General features: G+C 39.2%; 1 non-coding gene across 1 annotated transcript; it reads left to right on the forward strand.

The window, feature by feature from the left end:
• Positions 1–797: 797 nt before the first annotated feature.
• Trnaa-ggc3 (transfer RNA alanine (anticodon GGC) 3) lies at positions 798–870 on the forward strand. The gene has a single exon. It is a non-coding gene; the product is annotated as a tRNA-Ala (tRNA).
• Positions 871–7,186: the final 6,316 nt, after the last annotated feature.

A 7,186-nucleotide genomic window follows, 5' to 3' on the forward strand; every position in this document is an offset into this window, starting at 1 on the left:
ACATCCTTGAAAAGCAGAAAGCTTTCAATATCATAATGATGGACTCCTTCCAGGGGTTTTTAGCCCTAGGCACACAGGAGAGCTCTAAATAGGGAAACAGATCTGTATAGAAGCCAGGCTTGCTCCAGTGGCTACTGCCACGGTAATTTATGGCTAAGATTTGGTGACTTTCTAACTAAGGTAATTCATTCCCAGAACCTGTCATGGATGTCTGCATTGCCTGTCAGTGATTATTGGTCCTGGCTCGGGGAAGGCTCTTCAACAAACCCAGCTAATAGGGCAATGACCTGCGCTCTAACAGATATTTTGCAATTGGCAAGTTGTTGCTGTGGGGTAGAGAAAACACAGATAAGAGATTTTGCTGTGTGCCTTATAATGTTTCATTCTATTATGTTTTACTTCCCTCTAAATTAAAACACAAGATGTTGGAGAAACTTAGGAACGAGTAGCTAAAATTGCCATTAAAGCAAATCAATAGCAAGTTCTTTAAAGGCACGATAGGAAAGAATTAGGAAAATATAGAGGTGGCCTTTTTCTGAACTACAAACATTTGAAGAATTACATCTGTTTGTCTTACCCTCCTTTGTAGTATGAATAAATGATATATTTTATTATTCTTTAGCCAAGATAGTCTTTGTCTTTCACAAAGTCCAGGTACAAAGGTTATCTAGTTCAATCACACACTATTCAAAGTCTTCATGAGACTCATTAATGCTGTAATTTGAGTGAATGTATGTAGATGAGTGTCAAATGTCATTAGGCCTAAAGAATGCAAGCTTTAAAATATGTTAGGTGGGTTGGGGATTTAGCTCAGTGGTAGAGCGCTCGCCTGGCAAGCGCAAGGCCCTGGGTTCGGTCCCCAGCTCCAAAAAAAAAAAAAAAAAAAAAAAAAAAAAAAAAAAAAAAAAAAGAAAAAAAAAGGAAAAAAAGAAAAAATATGTTAGGTATAAGGAACAATACTGACCATCTTTTCCAGTCAACTTTCGCCCAAGAAATAGGCCCAAAGTAGTATTTTTAAAAACACTCTACTGAACAAGAAGGGTTTTCTGTGATTTGGATTGATAGAGAAAGCCAGCCACTGAAACACTAGGTCAGAATCTCTGTGCCCTTGACAATCCCTTACTAGTCTGTGGGTCCTGATATGTATAGTTGGGATAAATGATGTGACATATGTCACAAGCCCAGACTTTTTATAAGAACTAACACAGAGAAGCTTCTCAGGGCTATATCTTTCTTTGCCCAGGAGCGATGATTAATACCTTTATATCCCATAATTCTCCAAACATCATTGGGGTTACTTTTTCCTTCTTCTGGGCTCAGTGCAAATGGGCAGAATGATTGTATTTTCACTGAAGTCATCACACTTCTAGGACATTATAGGAAGATGAAAAGGGAGACATTAGTTAGAAAAGAGAGCCACTGACAAGCTCAGGGTTATGAATTCCCAGATAGGAAGAGGATTTTGTCTAAGTTGTCTCTCCCTTTCCTGTCCACCACACTGCCAGAGTAAGTTTCCCAAGTAAGATTTAGTCGTGTCAGTTTCACTACCTTCAAACAGCTCTTCAGCACCTGCAGCATGACGCATAAACACCTTTGCTGGGGTTTCAGGCTGTCACTGTCTGACCTCAACCCATCAGTCCAACCTCATATCATGTTACACCCCTCTGTGTACCACTAGGATGTCTAAACCCACTCAGTCTCATCAATCTTTGTTTGCCATGCATTTCCTCTTCTTCCCCAACCCTACAGCTGTGGTTTGGACTTCACTTGCCCTCCCCTGTCTTTGTTGTTCTATTGAAATCTGACTGATAATAGACTGCTTAGTTCTTATTTCTTTAATGTCATTCTACTTTTGGTTGAATTTCATTGTATAAACATCTGATTCCTTCTCTTCTGTAGATTCATTTTATAAATTTCTTGATGATAAGGACTACATCTTACTAATTTTTGCTTTCCCCATGCCTTCTATTATTCAGTGTTAATCATTGTATGTTTTCAGCTCAATGCTCGTTGGTTAATGAAATGGGTGCTACCCACAGCCAAACAGTGAACGGAGCTTGGAGATTCTTATGGAAAAGTAGGAAGAGGGATTGTGGGCCCCAAAGGGGACAGGACTTCCACAGGAAGGCAAACAGAGAAAATGAATCTGGACCCTTGGGGGGAATCTCAGAGTCTGAACCGATCAAAGAACATACATGGGTTTGACCCAGGCCTCCCTCCTCATAAGTAGCAGATGTGCAGCTTGACCTTCGTGTGGGTCCTGAACAAGTGGAGTAGGGGCTATTCAAAAAGCTATTGCCTGTATGTGGAATATGTTCTGCTAGCTGGGCTGCCTTGTTTGGCCTCAGTGGGAAAGCCTCACAGAGACTTAAAGAGGGAAGTTGGGGCAGGGATACCCAGGAGGACCCCTACCTGCCCAGAGGAGAAGGAGTGGGGGAAAGACTGTGGGAAGGGATGATCAAGAGGAGGGCAGTGAGCAAAATGTAAAGTAAATAAGTAAAAAATTAAAAAATAAAAAAGAGAAAGAAATGGGTGCTAAATTAAGTCAAGTACCTTAGTTGTGACTCCATCATATTTGGTGTTGTTGGGATAAGATTCACAAGTGACCCATAGTTTAAGTACTAGGAGATCATTTGGAAGAAGGCATTTGTGGGAAGAAGAGCACTGTATATTTGGGTGCTGCCTGGGAAGGCATTGAATTTAGTGGTTGGAACAACTATGGAGTCCTTCTGTCTTCTCTTTTTGATGATAAACACTCAGGTTTCAGCTAAGCTCATGATGATCCAGCTGAAGAATCCATTGTTTTATCATCACTGAAAGGAGACAAGAAAGCTTAGGCCTCTTCCTTCCTCTCCTCCCCATCTGCCTTCTCCATCCTCTCCCATTCCTCTACCTCCTGTTTTTCCTGCTCCTCTTAATAAAAGAGTCAATGGGATCCTTTTATAATTCAAATCACATCAATGTATTCCCACTATGATATCAAGCTCTCTCAAGAAATCTCATCTAATAAGGCCTGAGTAATGGGCTACAATATCTTGTACACTGGCCCTATATCATCTGTGACTTCTTTTATTAACTTACACATACCTATGTGTTATCGTTTCTTCTTCCTGTCCATTACACAGCTAAACCATTGATCTAGGGTTCTCTGTCCTGCTTGTTCCCTCCACATGAATGATCTTCCTCCAGATCGTCACAGTTAGCTTCCACAGTCTCACACTGAGTCAAATGTTCACATAGTTGCTCAAATATTTCAACCTGAGATACCCTGGAAATCTCATTTAATGTTGCAACCTCAGCTCACCTCTGTATTCCAATGTATTTCCTTCTTTTATAATAACAGTATTTTCTGATATATTCCTCAGTTGTTTTTGACTATTACTGAAAGCCCTTATTAGAATGTAGATATGAATTTATATTAACATACAATTTTCCAAATTACTGTTTCTCTCATATTGATCATTTAACACACAAATTGGATATTTTCTTCAATTTGTGATTATATGTATGTCTTGAATGTACACTTGCATGAGAATGCCTGTGGAGGTCAAAGAAGGCATTAGATTCCCAGAGCTAAAGTTACAAGGGATGGTGAGATACTCAGTGTGGGTGCTGGGAAGTGAACTCCTATCCTCTGAAAGAGCAACCAATGCTCTTCTCCACTGAGTCATGACTCCACCCCTTAATTGGTAGTTTATAAACAAATGAAAAACAAAAGAACCCCAGAGTCTGTGCACCATGGAGCTTCTACATCAGGCCTTGGATATAAGTCTACAAAATAGAAGTAACTTGGTTTTTGGAAAGTGAGATCTTTGTCATATATTCTAACATGGGGATTAGACTCTTGAAATGCAAGTCAGTATCATTATTCTTTTAATGGAGGTCTTGCAATAGCTGTTCACCACAAAGGAAACAACTTCCGATTGACTTAGTAAATGAGGAAAACTAGATTTGCCTGGGCCTCGGACTTCCCGTTACACTTCTCAATTGTTTGCAATATACGTTTCCTCATCAGAGCTATTGCCCTTCCTGATTTTCTTCCAGAAATATTTCCCACCACCATGGCCAAAGATCTCCATGGAATTGCCTCCTTGCTACCAGACTAATGGTCATAGTCCACAACTTCAGAACGGTCATCTCTTGATACCTGGACCTCAATCTTATCATAGGATGATGCGATCCTAGGACCTGCATCCCTTTAGCCCACCTTCTGCTCTTAGTGACACTTACCACGATGTACGCATTGAGCTTCTATTCCCTTGCCTCAGAGTCCTGCTTATCTCAATGGGAAAGTCAAGTTTTTGCATTGAAATCATTCATTCATGGTTTTTAACTCCTTACTTACTTCTAAATCGTTTCTGAGACAAGATTGTTCAGGGACCAAAAGAAAAGTGTGAGAGGCTCATTTGAAGTCACCATGAGTGCTGAGTGGACCCAGAGATTCAACCCATCTTCCATTCATGGAGAAAGTACTCTGAGTAAGAACAGCCTCATTAGAAAGGCATAAGTCTCCCTGCCAGACACAAGATCCACTCTCTTACAAGCTGGGTCACCAGCTTGTAAAGTCACAATTATAAGTCACCAGATAGTTGTGAAATGTATATAACACAATGTTTATGAAAACACATCTATTGGTGTGCTAATCATATAGTGAATTCACTCTCAAAACCTTTCTTCTATTTTTCTTACCTTTCTCTTATATTCAGGGTATATTATCAAGGGTATATAATTCCAACAACAGTACTCAAATTTTATTTCTTAAAATTAATTTTACAACTGACACTTCCCCTCTGTCCTCTCCTACCACCCCACCTCCACCTTCCCATCCATTCTTCTTCCATTTCTCTTCAAAAAAGGTCAGGCCTCCCATGGATATCCAGCCATGGCATATCAAGTTGTGGTAAGACTAGGCACCTCCTCTCCAGGTAGTAAAGCAACCCAGTAGGAGGAAAATACCCAAAGTCAGGCAACAGAGTCAGAGACATCCTCTGGTCCCACTATTAGGACTCCCACTAGAAAACCAAGCTGCCCAAGTCTAACACATGCTCAGAAGCCCTATATCGGACCCAGGCAAGCTCCCTGGTTAATTGTTCAGTCTCTGTGAGCCCCTATGAGCCCAGGTTAATTGATTCTGTGGGTGTTCTTGTGGTATTCTTGACTTATCTGTCTCCTACAATCCTTTCTCCCCTTTTTCTGCAGGATTCCCCAAGTTCCACCTAATGTTCGGCTATGGGTCTCTGTGTCTCTTTCCATCAGTTGCTGGATGAAGCCTCTCTGATGACAACTGAGCTAAGCACCTATTTATAGCGGGGATAGTTCAGTGGTAGAGCATTTGATTATACATTATATTATGTTGTAACTACCTGTCTTCTCAAAGACACCTTTTAACAATCAATAAAATTGTCTTAAAATTAGTCTTTCTTACACTATGCCAAAACCACACACTTGGAAAGTTCTTCCAGGTAAGAGCTTTCTTTGGAAGATCCCCATTCTATCTTTCACAGTAGCCAAATGCTATTTACCCCAGGACCCAATACTTTTTACTTTATTTTCAATATTAACAAATGGTTTATTCCTGTTTTTCTTTACTGACTAATCTGTTACCAGCAGTCCCAAGCCGGTCTTAACATAATTGCAAGAGTCAACTACTGATTGGAACTAATCGGATATCTATAATTGTGTTTCAACCAGGTTGAAAGGGGGAGGACATGACCTTTGGTCTCTAGTGATGTGATTTGGTGAAGCCCATAAAGAAAAGAAGTAGAAGAGGAAGTTGCTGTGAAGCCTTAAAAGATGTACTTTTGTGAGAACAAAAGGTTCATTCCTGCTTCTTTCTGTTACTCATTGTGGCTAGCACACCCAGGATCACAATAGGCATGTATGAGTACATCAGGATCAAGTGGATGCCAGTAGAGGAGCAAATGTTTTTTCCTTGAGATTCTTTTCTCAAACTGTTTTATATGTTGAGTATTCCTCATTATCTGTGCTGTTTTCCTCCCACTGTCAAGTTTTTTTCTTCGTCTTCCTCACTTTACTTAGTGGAGGACATCTAGAAAATGTTGAATGAATAGAAGGATGAAATATCTACACAAAAGACATGAAGCTAAACTTTAATATTTTGGAAGGAAAAAAAGAGTCAGAGACTGAGCAGGGGAAGGGAAGAGAAAAAGCAAGGCTTTGGGTACAGAATATACAGATATGTGTTTAAGATAGTGTTAAAGTACACCCTCACCAGGTGGGTCATTAGATCACACTGTGTGCTTGTTATTTATGGCTTTATGATGTTGAAGTCTCATTAAGACAACTCAAGAAGCATTTAAATCTGCTTTCTCCACAGTGATTTTGCTAACTTTGGTTGTGTATTTTTCATCCCTGTTACATTCAGATATATATAAATCTTTTCCTTCTTTCTCCATTTTCCCCCATGTGTGTGAAATATAATACTTTTCAGTATTCTTAGGTGTTTTTTTTCTGGAATTCAGACTTTTAACTTCCTCCACATCTGCTATGAAACAAAATATTGATTAATGTGACTTGTAAACCTAACCTTTTAAGTAGAGTCGATGAACAATTCCTATTCATGAAAATTTTAGAGGGTTTTTTTTTTAATCATTATTTTCCAATCGCTCTCTTCACTGCAATTTTTTTTGGCTTATGAAAAGATTAAAGGAAAATTACATCAGCAGTAACATTGTCAAGCACATCTGAGACTTACATTCCAAGGCCTTTGACCAAAGTTAGCCCAGACCTTCTTCAAGATAAAAATCTATTTAACTTCGTTATTTTTGTCACATAAAAATTATAGTGTAATATAAAAATGTACAATACCAAATCATGTCCAGAAGGGAGTTCCCGATTTTGTAGACCCATAACTACAATAAAGAATAACTAATAATAAATCATGGATAATAGTTGGTGGTTCCACAGGAAGAAAAAAATGCTTGCTTTAAAAAAAAAGTAATCTTCAAGGGTTTGATATTCTGCCTTAATGTGGTAAAAAATGTCTTTCATAAAGACTGGGAGGATAACTCTAAAGGGATAATCTTACATTTCCTCAAACAGAATAGGGCATGTGCAGAGTCCTAGCACTACAAGATTCTAAGCAATGCTATTTGCACAGAAGACAATAAAATTGAAACCTACTTTGTAGCTGTGCACTCCAGTGACCTGAACACACATACACAGA

The sequence above is a fragment of the Rattus norvegicus genome, chromosome 3, assembly GCF_021556685.1.
Source record: "Rattus norvegicus strain SHRSP/BbbUtx chromosome 3, alternate assembly SHRSP_T2T, whole genome shotgun sequence".
Lineage (NCBI taxonomy): Eukaryota > Metazoa > Chordata > Mammalia > Rodentia > Muridae > Rattus > Rattus norvegicus.